This window comes from Colobus angolensis, unplaced genomic scaffold, assembly GCF_000951035.1.
Source record: "Colobus angolensis palliatus isolate OR3802 unplaced genomic scaffold, Cang.pa_1.0 Scaffold35, whole genome shotgun sequence".
NCBI lineage: Eukaryota > Metazoa > Chordata > Mammalia > Primates > Cercopithecidae > Colobus > Colobus angolensis.
The window spans coordinates 525,195-547,876 of record NW_012116821.1 but is presented as its reverse complement, the minus strand read 5'-3'; the positions used below and the strand labels follow the sequence as shown (position 1 = coordinate 547,876).

At 41.5% G+C, this 22,682-nt stretch overlaps 1 protein-coding gene and 1 pseudogene across 1 annotated transcript in view; both read right to left on the bottom strand.

The window, feature by feature from the left end:
- TIAM2 (T-cell lymphoma invasion and metastasis 2) overlaps nt 1-22,682 on the bottom strand; it is a 569,840-nt gene that overhangs the window by 151,935 nt on the left and 395,223 nt on the right. The window lies entirely within an intron of this gene.
- LOC105519505 overlaps nt 14,767-22,682 on the bottom strand; it is a 118,242-nt pseudogene continuing 110,326 nt past the window's right edge.

Genomic DNA, 22,682 nt, shown 5'->3' with positions numbered 1-22,682 from the left:
CCTCCCAAAGTGCTGGGATTGTAAGTGTGAGCCACCACACCAGGCCATTTCAATGCAGTGGCTCATGCCTGTATTTGGAGCACATTGGGAGGCCAAGGTGGGAGGATCCCTTGAGCCCAGGAGTTTGAGACCAGCCTGGGCACAATATAGTAAGATGCTGTCTCTTTAAAAAATAAAATAATAATTTTAAATTATTTTGTACTTCCTAATTCAAAATTATTCCTTTATTCCTTTTTTTTTTTTTTTTAAGTACAATTTAACTTTCAGGATTCCCTTTTAAAAGAGTGGTTGTGGCTGGGCACGGTGGCTTACACCTGTAATCCCAGAAATTTGGGAGGCCAAGGCACGTGGATCACCTGAGGTCAGGAGTTTGAGACCAGCCTGGCCAACATGGTGAAACCCCATCTCTACTAAAAATACAAAAATTAGCCAGGCATGGTGGCAGGCACCTGTAGTCCCAGCTACTTGGGAGGCTGAGACAGGAGAATTGCGTGAACCTGGAAGGTGGAGGTTGTAGTGAGCTGAGATCGTGCCACTGTACTCCAGCCCGGGTGACAGAGCGAGACTCCGTCTCAAAAAAATTAAAATTAAAATTAAAATTAAATAGATAAATAAAAGAGTGGTTGTGGTTCTGATCAATCTATGCCCCTTTCACAAATCAAACATTTTAAATGTCCTTCTCTAAGGGTATTCTTTCCTCCAGGTAACAAAGGCTTCCATGGCTGGGGATGAAGAGGTAAGAATAAAATGAAAAACTAAACTTTTAAGTTAACCAAGGAGCTTTATGGTTACAATTTAGTTATCCCAGTCTACTGCCTTACAAAGAACATTATGCAAATGAGAATTTTGTTTTCTTGATACTATAAGCTTCATGGTAATTGTCTTCAGTAATAATTATAACTTAGAGTATGCCTCCCAATGGCTGTGGGGGTGGGGCATGGCCACCAAGAGAAAGGGAGAGCAGAGGAGACTCTGAAGACCACAGAATAACCAAGGCGCATCTTCCTAAAGCTCTGATTTCATTTAATGCTAAGTAATTTAAACATTATGTCCATAATAAAGAAATATGTATCATGGCAGGGCACAGTGGCTTACGCCTGTAATCCCAACACTTTGAGACGCTGAGGCAGGTGGATCACTTGAGATTAGGAGTTTGAGACCAGCCTGGCCAATAGAGTGAAACCCCATCTCTACAAAAAAATGCAAAAATTAGCTGGGGGTGGAGGCACACACCTGTAATCCCAGGTACTCAGGAGCCTGAGGCACGAGAATCGCTTGAATCTGGGAGGCAGAGGTTGTAGAGAGCCGAGATGGTGCCACTGCACTCCAGTCTGGGCGACAGAACAAGACTCCATTTCAAATATATATATATATATATCGTATAAAATTTACATTTTTAAGATAAAGTATAGGAGTTCAACGATATTTAGCATTACATTAGGTTGCTTCTGCTACATCAAAGGAAGCCTTTCCCAGGGAGGATACATTTCCACTGATTAAGGCAATAAATGTTTACTGAATAACAACTCTTTGCTAGACACTGTTCTAAGCCCTGGGGATACAGCAACAAACAAAACAGACCCCCATCCAAAGAAGTATCCCTGCTCTCATGGAGCTTATACTAAAGTGGAGAGAGATGAATAATAAACAGTAAAAGTAATTTTTTTTAAGACGGAGTCTTGCTTTGTCGCCCAGCCTGGAGTGTAGTGGTGTGATCTTGGCTCACTACAACCTCCACCTCCTGGGTTCAGGCAATTCTTCTGCCGCAGCCTCCCAAGTAGCTGGGACTATAGGAGCCCACCATAACATCCAGTTAATTTTTGTATTTTTTTAGTAGAGACAGGGTTTCACCGTGTTGGCCAGGCTGGTCTCAAACTCCTGACCTCAAGTGATCCGCCGGCCTTAGCCTCCCAAAGTGCTAAGATTATAGGTGTGAGCCACCACACCCAGCTGGAAAATAAATTTTCTTTTAGGAGGTGATAAGCACTTTGACAAAATAATAAAGAAGGAAATGGGGGAGGAGGCAACGTGGAGGGGAAGGATGCTGTGATTTTTAAAAGGTGAGGAAGACTGGCCGAATGGTGACACTTCAGCAGAGACTTGCAAGGAGGAGACACCAAGTGAGTTCTGGGGAAAGGGCACTGTGGGCAGGGGCAGCAGACAGTACAAGTGCCCGAGAGGCAGGGACAGCGTGGCCGCAGCACAGCAAGCAAGGGGAAGAAGGGCAGAAGAGGTCAGAGAGGGGCTGCAGAGCCAGAGGAGGCAGCCTTGAGGGACCGTTTAAGGACTCTGGCTTTCACATTGAGAAGAAAAGTCATAATTAGAGGGTGTGATAGAGAAGCCTCATTGTGAGACATTTTAAAAGGATCTGTGTGGCTGCTGTGTGGATCTGGATTGTCAGTAACGAACTGGAAGCAGCAGGGGGACCTGCTAGGCTACCGGAACGATGCAGGGGAGAGGCGGTGCACCCCAGCTTGGGTGGGAGTGGTAAGGGAGGGGAGTGGTAGGAGAGGAGGCTTTCTCCAGACAGAGCTGAAGCTCCAGAGGGCTGAAGGGAGAGCCAGCAGGACTCGAGGGCAGGTGGAAGTAAGTGTGAGCGACACCAAGGATGACTCCTCACTGTTCCATTAAAGCCATGGGAGAATGGGGACAGCAGAGCAGAGCAGGCTGTCGGGGGCAAGATGAGGAGTTCAGTTTTGGACACGCTGGGTTTGAGGTGTCCGCTGGATACTTAAGTGGTAATACCAGTGTGGAGTTCCGGAGAGAAGTGGGCTACTCCCCCACACAAAGATGGTATTTAAAACGCAAACTGGATGAGCTCTCCATAGGTAAACAAAGGAAAGACATGAGGTCCCAGGAGGCCCTGGAGCACCTTGACATTAAGAGGTCAAGGAAATGAGGAGAAGCCCATAAAGGAGATAAAATGGGCAGTCGGTGAACTGAATTAAGAGGAATCAAGAAACCCGGCACTGGCTCACACCTGTAATCCCAGCACTTTGAGAGGCTGAGGCAGGCAGATCACCTGAGGTCAGGAGTTCGAGACCAGCCTGGCCAACATGGTGGAAGGAACCATGTCTCTACTAAAAAAAATACAAAAATTAGCCAGGCTTGGTGGCCCATGCCTGTAATCTCAGCTGCTAGGGAGGCTGAGGCAGGAGAATCACTTGAACCTGGGAGGCAGAGGTTGCAGTGAGCCGAGATTGCATCACTGTAGTCCAACCTGGGCAACAGAGCGAGACTCCATCTCAGAAAAAAAAAAAGAGGAAACCAAGAGAGTGTGTGGCATCTAAAGACAATCGGGAAAAGGATTTCAGGGAGAAGACTGAGCCACCATGTCAAATGTTCCTGATTCAAATAACAAAAACCAGAACAAGCACTGCATTTAGTAGGTAGGTCTGGCATTATGCAGGTCCCTGTGAACAGGACAAGGGCAGAGTGGGGTGGAGAAAGATGGACTGGATTGAGTTTGAGGATAAGGCCAATGAAACTGAAGGGAGTGAATACAGACAGCTCATTCTGAGTTTTACAGTAACGGGGAGCAGAGAGGAATCAGATGCTAGCGGGAAGGACAGAGAGATCAAGAGAGCTTCATTTGATGTCTATGTGTGTATCTTCAGGAAAAATTCCAGCACACTAATGAGAATTAAAGGGAAAATGTGATTTGGTGTAGAAAGAGGGACCATTCCTAAAATGTCCTAGAACGGGTCAAAGGGAGAGGAATCACACGCACAAGAGGAGCTGGCTCTATAGCAACTGCCCCTCCTATCACAGAAACTTCAGAAACGTTTGAGAGGCACCAACATCACATGCATGCAGTGCGGTGCCAGGATACAGGAGCTCAAGCTCCAGTGAGAAACTCCTTGATTACTTGCATGTCGCTGTGTTGTCTTGTCATTTCTATTTTTCCCCCTGTGACATTTTTTAAAAAGGTAAGTGACGGTTACTGTTAGTTTCCTGTTATTTCAGGGGTCTTGTTATTGTTGTTGTTTTATAGTTAACTTGTCTGGCTGTTTGGGTACATTTGTGATCATCCTACCAGTTTTCAATGGAGTGTGTGTGTGTGTGTGTATACGTATTCCAAGAATGTATGGACACTTTCCATGAAGTGCTTTACTCTCCAGTGCCTCCTCATGTCATGAGTTTCCTCAGTTCACTACTGTGTCTGCTTTATACAAAAGCTTCCTTTCATTTGTCTTTAAGACGCCTTTTTCCACCTTCCAGGGGTGGCCAAGGGCAACTTGAAAACAAGTCTATCTTTATTCTCTCCACTTGGTTTCTTCTCATCGCCTTTAATCATATGGATTCTAGCTTTTGTCTTTAAACGTTTGCAAACTCCATCTCTCCTTAGCCCTTCTTCACATCTCCATTTCAGAAATCCGACTCTAGCAATTCTGCGACTATAGAGACGGGTCAGGGACAAGTACAGAGGCAGGATAAGGATTATTCTCACTTGCCAGTGCTTGAACCACACCCAGGATTTTTTAACCTTCATTCAAGTCCTAGGAACACCCTGAATCAACTTCATCCCGACATTATCTGTGGGACCCACCGCATCCCTTTCCTTAAGTGTAAATGAAAACTTGGTCTATCACTTTTTGTGTAAAGTTTACTTTTCCAAAAGTGCCTTACATCACCTTGGCACTAAAGCCAGGCCTCATCTGCTGTGTTTCTGTTCCTGTCCAGGGCTTCTTTTCTGTAAGGCACAGAAGTAAGAAAACCTAAACAGTCTTCTATTGGAATGTGACTATAAACCAAACAAAACCAATCTAAGACTGAAACAGGAAGAGATCGGCAGATTAAGTCTAATCCAAGCTGCCTTTATCACATAGGTTAGGGCAACAGTCAGAGAGCTGATGGTCACAGATTGAATGTACGGCTTTGAATTTGAGCAGGCTATGAGAAAAGCAAAGCCCTTTTCTCTACTAGAGCTTTAAACAGTCAGGTAAACCAAACCAACAGACAGGTTACCAAGCACGTTTGGTAAACAGGTAAGTAAACAGATGAAAGAAAGAACCAAAAAAAAGAGGAAAAGAAGAAGGAAGGATGGACAAGGGGAGGAAAGGAAATGTATGTGCATGTAGGCTAGGTGCGGTGACTTAAGCCTGTAATCCTAACACTTTGGGAGTTCAAGGCGGGTGGATCACTTGAGATCAGGAGTTTGAGACCAGCCTGGTCAACATGGTGAAACCCCATCTCTACTAAAAATACAAAAAAAAAATTAGCCAGGCGTAGTGGCAGGTGCTTGCAATCCCAGCTACTGAGGAGGCTGAGGCAGGAGAATCGCTTGAACCCGGAGGTGAATGTTGCAGTGAGCCGAGATTACACCACTGCACTCCAGCCGGGGTGACAGAGTGAGACTCTGTCTCTTAAAAAAAAAAAAAAGTACGTGCATTTGTCTGTAGATATATGCACACATATGTATGCATACACAAGTCTCTATTAATTATCTAAGATACATCAGGATGTGCCAAAGTTTCCTCAATTAAGGAACAGCTAGAGTAAGAAAATGACTAACAGGATACCTGGAATTTCTTTCCAAATGGGTAACTAACCATCTTTATGGCTTCAGACAAGTCGCTTCAGTTCTGTGCTTCTTCATTGTCTCCTTTGAAAAATTGCCTAAGGTCCATTTTCAGCTCTAATGTTCTGTCTCTACAATACTATCGACTATAAAGACCTTAAAAATGAGTGTTCGATATGTTTCCTGAGACACTGATGTTGAAGCCTCCTGATATTTGTAAGCCTGTTTTAAGTAGAACTGAGTAATAAAAAGATATTCCACCCTGTTATTAGAATTCAACAGTCAGATATTCAGGTTTATCTACTACCATTATTAATACTTTTTACTGTCTTTAATAGTGCTGCTATTTCTTTCTATTCCATACCTTTATCTTTTTTCTAGCCCTTCTAGTAAAGCTGTTATTACCTTCACATAGAAGATACACTTAATTTCAAAAAAAAGATGCGAATTATTCCTTTAAAAAATGTCCAAATAGACATTGTTCTTCATGGCCCATATTTTTTTAAATCTAAAAGTTGAAGGCCAGGCACAGTGGCTCACGCCTGTAATCCCAGCACTTCGGGAGGCTGAAGTGGGCGAATCATGAGGTCAGGAGATCGAGACCATCCTGGCTAACATGGTGAAACCCCATCTCTACCAAAAACACAAAAAAAATTAGCCAGGTGTGGTGGTGGGCACCTGCAATCCCAGCTACTCGGGAGGCTGAGGCAGGAGAATGGCGTGAACCTGGGAGGCGGAGCTTGCAGTGAACAGAGATCATGCCAGTGCACTCCTGCCTGGGCGACACAGCAAGACTCCAACTCAAAAAAAAAAAAAAAAGAAAAAGTTGAACTAAGGGATCTCACTAACCTGATTTATTATAATCACATAAGTGAATCTTACACAATGAAACTGAGAGGCACATACACATATAGTAAAGTGCCCCATCAGATATTTAAGCTCTGTGGTTTTTTATTCAATACTTCTGGTGGGAAGAAGCTGCAAAGACCCTTAACTAATTTTGTGAAAGAAAGCATGGCTCTGCTCAAACACAATCCCAGACCACCAAGACAGAATCATCTGTTTTACTTAGTGGGTAAGTGAAGGACCCACTTACCCACTGGAAAACTAATCTCTTCACAAGGAGCCTAAGCTTATCTTGCACTTCCAGGCATCCTTCCTGCAGGCCAGATCTAATGAGAGGGCTTTGCAAAGTCACTCCCTCTGCACTAAAGTATTGAAAAAAGGTGTTATCTACTTGCATTCAAAACACTATTTATGGTCTGGTCAGTATGAATTTGAGTCGTTAAGTTCTTCAACAGACTTCACTTTCTGTCCACAAGCTCTGGCAAAAATCAAAGTAGGTGACAAGTGTTAATGTGACAGGAGAAGGAGGAGGCCAGTGCTCTGTTCCTGCTCTCAATGCTTGCTGGCTCTGTCAGAGCAGCATTTTTTAGATTAAAAGGGAAAGTCATCAATAAAATGTGACCAATCTTTCTATGAACTGTAACCTGCCTGAACCACATTCACATTCCTCCATCCCTAAAGACGTGTCTGCAAAGGAAGTGAACACATGGGGGGTGCGCACTACACCGATGGAGATGACAGCCCTGACCTAACACAGCTGAAAATGAACCCACGTAGCCTGCCTGAAAATAATTCACAACCTCGTAATGCTGAAAGTATAAAATTTTAGAATCCCTAAGTGTGACGAAAGACCACAACAAGCAGCTGTTCACCCGTACCCTTACTTTCCAGAAATTCTATAAATAATCCTGTAAGTTACAATGACTTCAATAAAGCTCCCTATTTCTGTCTCTCCACCTACCAATTTTCTGCGAATTACATGCTTGGCCAAATTAATGTAAATCCAAGGAAGAACTACACCAAAGCCAGGGATCCTCGGCCCCTGCCGATGAGCACACACTAGACGTCCAGCAGTACTTGTGCTTCTGGGGTTTCAAACACCCTAATGAATGAGCAGCCTCTAATGGACTAGAATATGAATCAATCACTCCTCTTAAACAAGTACCCCCCTCCCAAGATTACAAGGGATTCCATTTCTTTTTCATCAAGTTTAAGACAAAAAGACAAACGATACTAAACAGCGAACATCAAATTACAAGTTTGAAAAGAAACTCTTAAGCTAAATAGCCCACTCAGCTAAAAACTAAGCCCTGATGAGATTATATAATAACCCAAAAACTGCAAAATACAATCTCTGCCACATTTTAATTTCCCTTTCTACCCTGAAAAAATTAACTGGTAAAGTAATAGTCATCAATGCTTTAACACGATCAGACTGATACTTTCTTGAGACCATCAAGAAAAATAAATCCATACAATACATACAACTTTTGGAGAGTTAATTAATAAAACGGGGCAGGCAACTGCAATAAATCACCAATGGTGTTTGAAAGCATATAGACACTCAAATTTAAAGGTAACGATTCCCTTATGCACAGCAACGTGTGCTGCCTAAGTACAAAATAATGTCAAACAAAAATAAGTCAGCACTTACATACTGCCGGTGGGAGGATTTTGAGAAACATTTTTATCTCACTTATAAAATTACATCTCAACTCCAGAAGAGGGAAAGTAAACATTTATAACCTTACCTTTACCAGAACTTTGGATGTAGCCAGTATTTCTCAGGGTCTTTTCGTTAATAAGAAAAGTTTCACGAAGCTAGATTCTATATACACATCCACAAACTCACTCTTCCTTCTGCTCATGGTAAGCCAGGAAACAGTGTCTAACACTTCAAATGCTCAGCCGTTGAGAGCTAAAAACAGATCCTGTGCAATGCTGGATATATTTTTGTCTGCTAGCTACACACCCTCATCATGTTCAATTTTTTCCATTGGTGGAACAGTATGATGCAGACTTAACCAGAAAGTGGTTTTCCATGGGCTGCCTGAAGCCATTAGCCGGGACAGCCTGCCATCATGCCTCAGAGAGGCCAGGCTCGCCCATGACTGGGCTGTTGTTGGGCCTGCATTCCATAATTACCACCGAAGTTCCATAGGAACGCGGCTCCCAAGTCAGCCGAATAAAGGTTTACTCACTTGAAGGGAGCCTCAGCTTCTTTTTTAAGTCCTTCAGCAGTAAGAATACACACCTACCATCCTTGCATTTAGAGCAGTAGTAAACATTCTGCCTCCAAAACCACAGCTGGAATGTTATGATCATAAAAATCCTGCCTCAAGAGAGGCCCTTAAGAATAATATCATGATTTGCAAAATATCGTGTATAAACTTCCTTGTGTTCCTTGCTGGAGTTCTTTCATTTTTAAGTTAGCTGAACCACGGTCTTGTACATTGGAAGTCCTTGTTACCCCAATGTGGTGCTTTTTTATTAAAAAGGAACCATTAAATTATCTTAAATAAAAGTTATATACAGCAGAAATTCAGAGTGTTTTGGGATCTTGCTATATCCTTTGATGAAAGACCTTACATTTTAAAAATACCCCAAAAAGGCTGGGCACGGTGGCTTATGCCGGTAATCCCAGCACTTTGGGAGGCCTAGGAGGGTAGATCACTTGAGGTCAGGAGTTTGGAACCAGCCTGACCAATATGGTGAAACCTGTCTCTACTAAAACTACAAAAATTAGCCAGGTGTGGTGGCACACGCCTGTAATCTCAGCTACTCAGGAGGCTGAGACAGGAGAATTGCTTGAACCCGGGGGGTAAGGTTACAGTGAACCGAGATCACACCACTGCACTCCAGCCTGGGAGACAGAGAGACTCCCTCTCAAAAAAAATAAAAATAAAATAAATAAAAATACCCAAAAGGTAAAGCAGCATTTTCAGATCTTTTATGTTATTGTGGAGGGGGGATGATGAATAGGAGAACAGGATCACAAACCTTTATTTTATAGAAGAAAACCACTTAATCAAAGGTTTTCAAAATGTACATATTCTAAGTATGTGAATACACAAATTATCCTGGACAAACATGTGGCAAGAGATTTTTAAGGTAATATCTTCATCATTTTAAAAATAACAGAGGCTGGGCATGGTGGCTCATGCCTGTGATTCCAACACTTTGGAAGGCTGAGGTGGGAGGATCACTTGAGCCCGGGAGACCACCCTGGGCAACATAGGGAGACTGTCTCTACCAGAAAAAAATTAAACAATTAGCTACCAGGAAAAAATTTAAAAATTAGCCAAGCCTGGGAGTGCATACCTGTGGTTCAAGCTACAAGGGAGGCTGATGTGGGCAGATCACCTGAGCCCAGGAGTTCAAGACCACCCTGGACAACATAGGGAGACTCTGTCTCTACAAAAAATAAAAATAAAAAAATTATCCAGGGCCAGGGGCGATGGCTCATGCCTGTAATTCCAGCTTTTGGGAGGCCAAGGCAGGCGGATCACTTGAGGCCAGGAGTGTGAGATCAGCCCGGCCAACACGGTGAAACCTCCCCTCTACTAAAAATACAAAAATTAGCCAGGCATGGTGGCGGGCACCTATAGTCTCAGCTACTCATGAGGCTGAGGTGGGAGAACTCAGGAGGCAGAGGCTGCAGTGAGCCAATATCGTGTCACTGCACTATAGCCCCTGGGAGACACAGCAAGACACTATCTCAAAAGAATTTTTTTTTAATTAGCCAGGCGTGGTAGCGCATGCCAGTACTCCCAGTTGCTTGGGAGCTGAGGTGGAAGGATCTCTTGAGCCTGGGGAGGTCAAGGCTGCAGTGAGCCATGACTGCACCACTGCACTCCAGCCTGGGTGACAGAGTAAGGCCCTCTCTCAAAAGAAAAAGGATCTACATATCCAACAGAAAGATTTTTACCTAATATTATAGACCAGACTCTACCATAGACAGATAAGCCTTTAATTTCCTATCTGGATGAAAACTGTATCTTTTCATACACATCCATCCATCTACCCATGTAGGCACACACACAGTCTTTTTCCATATGAAGTTATTACACACTTGAAGGTATGCTTTCTAATCTTTTTTTTTTTTTTTTTTTTTTTTGAGATGGAGTCTCTCTCTGTCACCCAGGCTGGAGTGCAGTGGCATGTTCTCGGCTAACTGGAACCTCTGCCTCCCGGGTTCAAGCGATTCTCCTGCCTCAGCCTCCCTAGTAGCTGGGACTACAGGCACCCGCCACCACGCCTGGCTAATTTTTTGTATTTTTGGTAGAGACGGGGTTTCACTGTGTTAGCCAGGATGGTCTCGATCTCCTGACCTCGAGATCCACCCACCTTGGCCTCCCAAAGTGCTGGGATTACAGGTGTGAGCCACCATGCCTGGCCATGCTTTCTAATCTTAATTGGCCAATAATAAAAGCCATTATTTAAGACCATCAGTGTAATAGTTATAAAAATTAGCCTGGCCACAAAACATTTAAGTCAGGGCAGGGGCAGGGGAGAAGTCCAGAGGGAGGAAAAAAATGTTAACCTGAACACAGAACAGGGAATTTTTAGTGCCGGAGGGATAAACCTGCAAAATTCCCTATTCCAATCCTCTCAAATTACAGATAAACAGAGACCTTAAGTGACTTGCAAGAGGTCACAGAGCTGGCCAGCAACAGGCGGCAGCACAAGGACGTACCACCCAAGTAACCACAAGCCCCGGGACTGAAGTCAGAGGTTGCCACGGAGGCCAAGTCACATAACACAAAACATGGGAATCCCCAAAATGTTAATTTGGTGTGTGGGTGTGTGTGGGTGTGTGTGTGTTAGGTAAATACAGAAGAATGAATGAATACTATTAAATCATGAGCTCTGCCTCCGTCAGACCCAGCAGCCTCATTTCTGTTACTAAAATAGGGAAAATAAAATAAAATACCAGCCAGTGTAAAAGAACGCCTTCCACATTGACTTAAGACAGAAAGGGGACTCCATGATACAAACGGAAGAAAAATTATGCAGAAGGAAATTTAAAGAGACATGTATCAGAAAGCAAAAAAAAAAAAAAAAATCAGAAGAACAATTAATTGCATGGAAATACTTGCATGCCCTACTCTAATTCCTTTCTTTCTTTCTTTTTTTTTTTTTTTTTGTGATGGAGTCTCACTCTGTTGCCCAGGTTGGAGTGCAATGGTGGGATCTCGGCTCACTGCAACCTCCGCCTCCTGGGTTCAAGTGATTCTCCTGCCTCAGCATCCTGAACAGCTGGGATTACAGGGTTGCACCAGCATACCTGGCTAATTTTTGTATTTTTAGAAGGGAGAGGGTTTCACCATGTTGGCCAGGCTGGTCCTGAACTCCTGATCTCAGGTGATCTGCTTGCCTCGGCCTCCCAAAGTGCTGGGATTACAGGCATGAGCCACTGCGCCTGGCTAATAATTCCTGCTTCTGGGTGTTTTTAAAACAATTCTGACCTTTTGATACATTTTATATGTAGATCCCTCTCTGCCAGAACCGCCTGTACACATGAATTATCTCCAACATTCCTCAGATATTTCCAATGGGTTTGCATTGTCTGATTTCATTTTTTATTACTGAGGTCACCCAAATGACTTTAGTTCTATGATTTTACAAAGTCACTTGGGGTTTCAAACTATGTAAGGTTCCTCAAGTGCTTTAGACTGCCCAAGTACAGTCGAATACTGTCAATTTAGTTCTCCATCCTAAAATTACAAAAACCAGATAGTTCCAAATCATAAAACTAGACTTGATCTTTCTAATGCTTCATTCTGAGATAATAATATAACAGGACATATGTGTTAACAGGCATCTAAAATTAAATTCCTTGGCAAAGATCTCTAAGAAAAATGTAAATTACTACTTACAAAGTATTCTATTCTGAAGCATACAATGCAAAATGACCCACGTAAAAGCAAAAATAGCAAACTATTAACAATTATAGAATCAAGTGGTGGGTTTATGGGTGTTCACTGTACAATTCTTTTGATTTTTCTCTATTCTTGCAAATTTTCTTAATAAAATGTTGGGAGGAAAATATATGTACACACACACGCACACACACACACACCCGCAATAAATCAATCCATAAAAAACTACATGCCTAGTCCAAAACTATGCAAAAATTGTCGCAAACCTGATTGTAATAAAAAACCTGAATATCCTAGACAGTATGTGTACACATGCATGCAAAGATATGTTATTGAGGGTTTCTGTTCCTATCCAGAGAAGAGCTGGAGAATATAAAATAAGATGGGGCACAGGAACATCTCCAGAATGAAAAGTTTGAGAGCCACTATCACATGACAAGTTTGAGAGCCACTATCACATAACAAATTGTTATTAATAAAAATAAGGGAATAGTGGAAACATCTTAGGCTTCCAAACCAGTAGATCTGGGCTAGCAGTTCACCTCTTCATAACTTAGAGGCTTCCTGAATCCCTTTTCCTTCCTTATAAAGTGGGGTTGACAATCATAGTGCCTATCACAAATAAAAAATGTAAATAATATGTTCTAATCTATAAATAGTTATAAGAAAAACTGACATTAAAATATGAGTTCTAGGCCAGGTGCAGTGGTTCACACCTGTAATCCCAGCACTTTGGGAGGCCAACGCAGGCAGACCACTTGAGGTCAGGAGTTCAAGACCAGCCTCGCCAACACAATGATACCCCATTTCTGTCCAAAAATTAGCCAGGCATGGTGGCATGCACCTGTAGTCCTAGCTATTCGGGAGGCTGAGGTGGGAGAATCACTTGAACCCAGGAGGCAGAGGTTGCAATCAGCTGAGATTGCGCCACTGCACTTACTCCAGCATGGGCGACAAAGTGAGACCGTGTCTCAAAAAAATAAAGGCTGGTGCAGTGGCTCATACCTGTAATCTCGGGACTTTGGGAGGCCAAGGCAGGCAGATCACGAGGTCAGGAGATCAAGACCATCCTAGCCAACATGGTGAAACCCCACCTCTACTAAAAAGTACAAAAAATAGCCAGGTGTGGCAGCATCCACCTGTAGTCTCAGCTACTCAGGAGGCTGAGGCAGGAGAATTGCTTGAACCCAGGAGGTGGAGGCTGCAGTGAGCCAAGATTGTACCACTGCACTCCAGCCTAGGCAACAGAGCGAGAGTCCATCTCTAAATAATAAAATAATGTTCTAAAGTAATGTGAGCTCTCAGAAATAACCTCTCTGCTTAGAATTCAAAGAAGAAAACAATAAAAACTCCTTCTACATTCTTTACTTTTCAGGTCAAACACAGAATGCTTCTCACAGAACATCCCACCTAAGCACCACTCCTTACTGCTAATCTATATTCAAGAAAGAAAAAAGTAAAAATAAAAAAAAACAATAATAAGTAGAGATTAAAGATATAAATCACTTTTACCCAGACAGGATTACAAAAGATTAAATAATCCTTCACAAATGTAAACATGCACCTTGGATGTAATTACATTAATGGGTAAAAACCTCGGCTATACTCATGTGCTGAAGAGGGCTTCCCCACACTGTTTCTGATGAAAAAGCGATACTTTAAATAATGTAGGCTGAAGGAACCCAGACTTTGAGAAATGTGATGGCAAAAATGTCCCAGATGAAGGCAATACTAGAAGAAAATGACGTACACCAAGTATCTGCCCGAGAATCCTGCGATCCTCAGAAACATTACTGGGGGAAATGATTTTTCTCCCCATTTGATTGAAAAGCCCAAATTCAGGAAGTCTGTTTCTAAAACCAAAGGTTTCCAAATTTGCCCAGAGAATGCAGTGAGGGCAGATATGACTGGCCTTCATATCTAAACCAGGGGTGGTGTGAAAATTTACCTCCCACGTGTCATGCTGAAAACCCAAGCAAATGTACAAATGACATGCAATTCATTGGCCACTCAGACATTGTTCCTAAGAAGCTGGCAAAACAGCTCCGGGCCCACTATTTAGAGTCCCTCCGGCTTGACATCAGATCCCGCTGTGTGACACTGGACACATCATTTAATTTCTCTGAGCCTCATTTTCTTAATCTGCAAAATGGGGATAATTTTGTCTGCCTCCCAGGCTTATTGTAAGGATCACATAAAATAATAGATGTAAATTGTTTAATATAAGGCCTGCCTCTTAGAATGTTAATTCCACAAGGCAGGGATTTTGTTTAAATTGTTTACTGTTGAAAGTCCAGGACTTTAAGAAGTGCCTGGCACATGGTGAATGCCCAATAAATATATGTTAAGTAACTGCATGCATGAATGAATGAATTAATGAATGGAGATGACAGTGATGGTGGCAGTGGTGGTAAATGTGAAAGGAAGAACAGTGTTTGTTGCACTCTACGTCTCTGTGTCAGACGCCAAGCAATCCCTTTATTTAAAATAAGCCACTCCACATGCGATCACTGCCCGTCAAGCAAAATTTTCAGAGTTTTTGCTTAAAGATCCCCCGCCATTCTCCATTAGCATTTCATATTCCAAGCCGGCGTCTTCAACAAGGCAACACTGCAGTGCCGCTGTGCTGGCGGCTGGCCACGTGCTCCTGCCTCCTGCTCTACGCTCCACACTATGGGAGAAGCGCCAGCACCTGCTGCTGTGAGTCAAGGTCTCACAGTCACAAAAATCAGACGACCCAAACTTCTGCTCTGCCTAATGATCATACACAGTCAAACAACAGCATTTCTGACAAATGCTGATGAAGAGAACCCACCAGTCTTGGTTTAAAAACTTAATACAGTCATGTACAGCATAGCAATGTCATAGCTGACGACAGACTGCATATATGGTGGTTCCATATGATTATAATACCATATTTTTAATGTATCTTTTCTCTGTTTAGATATGTTTAGACACACAAAGACTTCCCATTGTGTTACAACTGCCTGCAGTTTTGAATACAATCACATACCATATAGGTTTGCAGCCTAGAAACAATAGGTTATGCCATATAGCCTAGGTGTGCAGTAGGCTGTGCCATCTAGGTTCATGTAAGTACACTCCATGATGTTCGCACAATGAGGAAATCACCTGACACTTTTCTCAGAACTTTCCCCACTGTCAAGTGATGCATGACTATACTGCATATTAACTGATTCAGACAAACCCAGACAAATCCTAACTATAACAAACAAATGAACAAAAAACACTGGTAAACACAGCGTTAATAACTTCAATGCTATTGCCTCACAACACTGTTATGAAGAAATGTTACTGGGCCTAAAAGTTCTGGTAATGTTCTTCTCCTACAATTATTATGCATCATGTTTGTGAGCCTTATACCACACCACCATTAATTACTCAATGGCTATGTATTAAATGAAAGCAAAATGAAGAACAAAATAAATTTTTAACTTTTTTTTTTTTTTTTTTTTGAGACGGAGTCTTGCTCTGTCGCCCAGGCTGGAGTGCAGTGGCCGGATCTCAGCTCACTGCAAGCTCCGCCTCCCGGGTTTACGCCATTCTCCTGCCTCAGGCTCCCGAGTAGCTGGGACTACAGGCGCCCGCCACCTCGCCCGGCTAGTTTTTTGTATTTTTTAGTAGAGACGGGGTTTCACCGTGTTCGCCAGGATGGCCTCGATCTCCTGACCTCGTGATCCACCCGTCTCGGCCTCCCAAAGTGCTGGGGTTACAGGCTTGAGCCACCGCGCCCGGCAAATTTTTAACATTTTTAAAAGCAAACTGGAGATGTCTTCAAAATCAATGATCAATTTTGAGAAAATTCAAAACGTAATACTAGCATGGTATGTATTGCTTTAAAACCATTACAAATCTAAATTCCCTAATATAAACTTTTTCTAAGTGTTTCAAAGGCATTAAATGCACAAATAAATTTTAATGCAGTCAATTATCTTGGAAATGAGATATTTTATGATATATACATCATATATAGAGATGATATATAGATTATATATGATATATAACATATATAGATGATATATATATATGAGATATATATATAGAGAGAGAGAGAGACACGGAGTTTCGCTCGTTGCCCAGGCTGGAGTGCAGTGGCGTGATCTTGGCTCACCGCCACCTCCACCTCCCAGGTTCGAGCAATCCTCCTGCCTCAGCCTCCCAAGTAGCTGGGATTACAGGCGTGTGCCACCATGCCTGACTAACTTTGCATTTTTAGTAGAGACAGAGTTTCTCCATATTGGTCAGGCTGGTCTCAAACTCCTGACCTCAGGTGATCAGCCTGCCTCAGCCTCCCAAAATGCTGGGATTACGGGTATAAGCCACTGCGCCCGGCCTTATGGTATATTTATAAACTCCAAGTGTTACTTACATAACAAGCAAGCCCCAATAATATCACCAAATGATCAATTAATTACTTTCACAAGAATGTGCAAATATTAAGTGACATAAAAATGAGGATTTAAAACCAATTATTCATAAAAGCTGTTCTTTTCCATTTTTACCACTTTTATTCAACAAAGTACTGGAAATCCTGGCCAGGGCAATTAGGCAAGAGAAAGAAATAAAAAGCATCCAAATTGGAAAGGAAGAAGTCAAATTACCCTTTTGTTCAAAGTAGCCTTTGTTCACACATGACATGGTTTTATATTTAGAAAAAACCTAGACTCCACCAAAAACTGTTGGAACTGATAAACGAATCCAACAAAATTGCAGGATACAAAATAAACATACAAAATCAGTAGCATTTATATAAGCCAACAGTGAACAATATGAAAATGAAATCAAGTAGGCAATCCCATTTATAATAGCTACAAGGAATGTAAAATATCTAGGAAGCAATTTAACCAAAGAAGTAAAAGATTCATGCAATAAAAACTATAACACACTGATAAAATAGACTAAAGAGGACACATTAGAAAATGGAAAGATATTCCATGCTCACGGATTGGAAGAATTAATATTGTTAAAATGGCAATACTACCCAAAGCAATTGACAGATTCATTGCAATCCCTATCAAAATACCAACGACATTCCTCACAAAAATAGAAAAAAAACATTCTAAACTTTATGTAAAACCACAAAAGAACCTGAATAGCCAAAGGTATAGATCAATAAGAACAAAGTTGGAGACATCAAACTATACCCGACTTCAAAATTTACTGCAAAGCTCTAATAACCAAATGAGCATGGTACTGGCTTAAGAAAGAAAGGAGAAAAAAAAAAAACACATACACCAGTATACCAGAACAGAGAATCCAGACATAAATCCACACATTTATAGCCAACTCATCTTTAACAAAGGCACCAAGAACATACAATGGGGAAAGGACAGTCTCTTCAATAAATTGTGCTGGGAAAACTGTTAACTATAGGCAGAAGAATAAAATTAGACTCCATCTTTCACTATACACAATAAATCAAGTCAAAACGGATTAAAGACTTAAAGCTAAGACCTGAAAACATGAAATGGCCAGAAGAAAACATTTGAGAAATGCTCCAGGACATTGGCCTGGGCGATGATTTTCTATCTAAGACCTCAAAAGCACAGGCATCAACGCAGAAATCAACACGTGGAATTACATCAAGCTAAAAAGCTCCTGCCAGCTAGGCACAGTGGCTCACGCCTATAATCCTAGCACTTTGGGAGGCCAAGGCAGGAGGATCACTTGAGGCCAGGTGTGTGAGGCCAGCATGGGCAACAGAGTGGGACCTCTCTCTACAAAATTTTAAAAAGTGGCCGGCTATGATGGTGAGCGCCTGTGTTCCCAGTTACTCAGGAGACTGAGATGGGAGGATGGCTTGAGCCCAGGGGTTTGAGGCTACAGTGAGCTGTGATCACACCAGTGCACACCAGTCAGGGTGACAGAAGAAGACCCTGTTTCAAAACAATAAAAATAAAAAGTTCTGCACAGAAAAGGGAACAATCAGCAAACTAAAGAGACAACCCACAAAATGGGAGAAAATATCTGCAAACTACCTATTAGACAAGGGATTAATAACCATGATACATAAAGAGCTCAAACAACTCAATAGCAAAAAACAAATAATTCGATTAAAAATGGGCAAAAGATCTGAACTGATATTTCTCAAAGGAAGACATACAAATAGCCAACAGGTACATAAAAAAACACTCACCATCACTAATCATCAGAGAAATAAAATGAGATATCATCTCACCCCAGTTAAAATGGCTTTTATAAAAATGACAGGCAATGACAGATGCTAGAGAGGATGCAGAGAAAGGGAAACCCTTGTACACTCTTGGTGGGAATGTGAATTAGTACAATCACTATGGAGAACGGTTTGGAGTTTCCTCAAAAAACTAAAAATAGAATTACCATATGATCCAGCAATCCCACTAGTGGGTATAGATCCAAAAGAAAGAAAGCCAATATATCAAAGAGGTATTTGCACTCCCGTGTTTATTACAGCACTATTCACAATAGCCAAAATATATCAACCTAAGTACCCATCAAGAGATGAATGGGTCAAGAAAATGTGGTATATATACATAATGGATTATTATTCAGCCATAAAAAGAATGAAATCCTGTCATTTGCAGCACTGTGGGCGAAACTGGAGGTCATTATGTTAAGTGAAATAAGCCAAGCACAGAAAGACAAATACCACATATTCTCACTTATATGTGAGAGATTTAAAACAAAAAGTAAGTCTGATGAAAGTAGAGAGTAGATTGGTGGTTGCCAGAGGCTGGGAAGGGTAGGAAGGAAAGGATGAAGACAGGTTGATTAATGGGTTCAAATATACTGTTTGATACAAGAAATAAAACCTAGTGTTAGATCAGTAGAGTGACTCTAGTTTACAATAATCTATTGTAAGTTCCAAACTAGCTACAAAAGAATAGTTCTAATGTTTCTAACATAAAGAAAATACAAATATTTAAGGTAATGGGTATCCCAATTACAGATTTGAGCTTTACAAATTATATGAATGTGCTAAATTACCATTCATACCCCGAAACTACGTACCATCTATTATGCATAATTTAAAAATCATTTAAAAAATTTTTTCTTTAAAGTGACCTTTTTCTGTAGGTCATTATATCCAAATTAAATATATATACCTTAACAAACAACAATGGGTGATAATGTACACAATCCTAAGTTTTGAAATTAAATACAACGCTTTATAAAAGCTAACAGGTAATACTTTTGTGTAAATGATAACATCTGTATTATTATGCTACCCAAAAAGAACCCTACAAAATGAGTTTTGGCTAAGGTAAAACAAAGTTTTTGGTAGAAAAAAAAATGCTTTAGGAAATATGTTTGTAAAATCCCGGCTTATAAATACTAGCTACTGGGGGTACATCTGTTTACAACATTTTTGAAGGGTTCTATTGGAATATTGAAGAAAGTGCAAGTAGTCTGCTCAGATGTAATTGTAGTTAAAGTTATAATGTTATAGTCAGCCTCTCAGTCAACTCCTAATATTTTCTCTTTATAGACTGAAGTAAAATTTTTCAAGCTGGAAGTTTCCTAGTAAGTTTAATTAAGAGAATAATTGAATTTGAGTTCCAAAGAGACCAGACAGGTCATCTATCTAGCCCAACCTTCCCTCTAATTTAGGAACCTCCTACAGCATCCTGACAGATGGGGCCACTTTCATTTACCTAAATACATTGAGTGATGGAAAGTTCACAGATCCATTAGGGGGCACATTCCATTGGTAAATAACCAGTTGATAGATGAGAACTCCTTCCAGCAACTTTAAATCAGTCATTCTAAAAATTCCACTAATAAGTCTTTCCATCATTATCAACACACATCCTACTCCTCTCTTCCACCCAACCACCCTACAAAAAACTGAAGTTAATTACCATGGATCTTCCCTGCTCTCTCTCTAGCCAAGCTCTTCTCTGCCTTCTGGCCTGTCTTCACGATGAAGCCAGAATCACTCTCATAAAGCAAAACAAAGTCAGATTCCGTTCGTACCTAAACATCAAAATGCACAAAGAACAGAGTCCTAAAACTTCAATCTGTGCCTTAATAGGCACTGAGCCCACTCTCTCAGTTATATCCACTCAGAGTCAACAAGGTTACAGGTTCCATCCATTTGGGTCCATGAAGTCTAGGGCGGACTGGGGATCCACTGGAAAAAGCAGAATGGAACTTAGTTCCATAGATCACAGACGTGTGCAAATTACACGCTGTCCCCATTTCACCAAGCCAGGAGGCCACAGTAGATGTTAGGAAAGGCAAAAGAGACATGCTGCCAGGCAACTCCTTCTCCATGCCCATGGAGAACTGAAGAAGAGGGAGAAAATGAGTCATGTCTGAAGACAGAGGGAACATTTAACTGTCCAGATTAGGGGTTACACTCAGATACCTTCAGAGCTATTTAAATGTATGAGCGAAGCCAGGCACGGTGGCTCATGCCTGTAATCCCAGCACTTTGGGAGGCTGAGGCAGGCAGATCACTTGAGCTCAGAAATTCAAGACCAGCCTGGGCAACATCGCGAAACCTCATCTCTACAAAAAAAAAAAAAAAAAAAAAAAAAACACATAGATACAGATAGAGATAAATATATATAAGCTAGATATGGTGGGGCAAGCCTGTAGTCCCAGCTGCTCAGGAGGCTGAGGCAGGCAGCTCGCTTGGATCCAGGAGGTTGAAGCTGCAGTGAGCTGAGACAGCACCACTGTACCACAGCCTGGGTAACAGAGTAAGACCCTGTCTCAAAAGAAAAAAAAAAGAAAAGAAAAATAGTGTGAGCGAAGCAGGCCTGACTGAGTCATGTAGTCTTAAGATACAAAAACTACTTGTTTGCAAGTTAGGCTTCTACAAGTATACTTCCACACACATACAAAAATACCCTCTTCTATTTTTTTTTGAAGTTTGAACTATGAAAATATCTTTAGTTTCACCACTACTACTGTGGACATTGATAAAATAACTGTTTGTTTTCTCCTAATTCTACTAAAAGAAAACAACTTAAGCAAATGAAAAATGACAACTGACATTTGGTGATGGCAATACTGTGTGGAGTGGTGGGGACTGTGGCAAACCAGCCGATGCATGACCCAACCAAAAGGCCACCATCTACACAGCTTCAGCTATCCACTGCCAGCTGAGAAGGCAGAACCCAATGTTGCCAGATAAACCTACATTTTGAAGAAATACTAAAAATTTGGCTTTTTTGTAAAATTAGTAGTTTTTAAATGCAGGCAATCAATTTAAATTTAGTTAACGCAGTGATCAGGGATACATTTTCTAGGCCAAAGGTTATCCACAGCCCAGAACCAGCCCCAAACTCATCAGTTTGCAGCCTCTGCTGCAAATGACAAAATACAAACAGAAAAATTTTCAATCCTAAAAAAAATTTTAAATTAAAACAATAAGCAGTCCCAACTCCCTGACTTCAGAAGGCTAAATCCTAGGTTTCTGGGGGCATACAACCAGCTTTGCCCAGGCAAGCAGATAATCAGGCATGAATCTGGAAATGGGGGCATCAACATACAAGCATTGAAAAGGACTGCAGAGGCCATGCTGTCCGCCTTCCTGGTGCCTGGAGGAATCGTCTCTATAGAGCTCTTGATCTGCAGTCGACTAGTTGCCAGATACCACATCTGGCCCTGAGACGCTCATTATTGCAAAGAGGCACCATCTCATCTTTCCACAACTCTATAGGAAAGTCTTCCTCACGTGAAGCCCAAAGTGGCCTTTCCCTACTGATACCTGCGGGTCCTAGTGCTTCCTGCAGAGGCAGATCAGACACAGCATCCCTGCTTCCCCTTACACATGACATCTGCTCAGACACTCCAAGATCGGAATTGGCTTCCCTGCTAAGCTTACCACTTGCTAAGCTAAACCCACTCCCTTCATCATTTCGTACAGGACGCCATTTCTACACCTTCCCCAATGGCAATCACCTTCCTCTGGCTATCAATGTGCATCTTACATCTATGGTCTGGAGAAACGGAAAGAAGGACACTCAGGTTATTAAGCACCTACACTGTGAGGTAAGCACCGTGTCAGGAGTGTGACATACATTTTCATACTTAATTATCACAGCAATCCTCTTTGAACTGTATTATTATCATTATTTTACAGACGAGGAAACTGAGGCCAAGCAAAGTTTAGCAATTTACTGAAGGCCACAAAACAAGCACAACTGGAAAACTCAAACCAGGTATCTGTCTGATACCAAAAAGACAACTATATTGTTATACACACAGAAAATGGCATGTTTGCAAACAGTTTTATTGTCATTGTTACTTATTAAAAGTATAACTAATTATAAGCAAGTCTATTCTTTCTGGTGATCTCAAGAATGGACTGTTGTTTTCAGTGCAAAACAAATTCTCCATGCAAACAAAACAAATTTCAAACTTGTGTTACCATTTAATGACCAGTACCCATATATATATATAAATATATATTTATATAA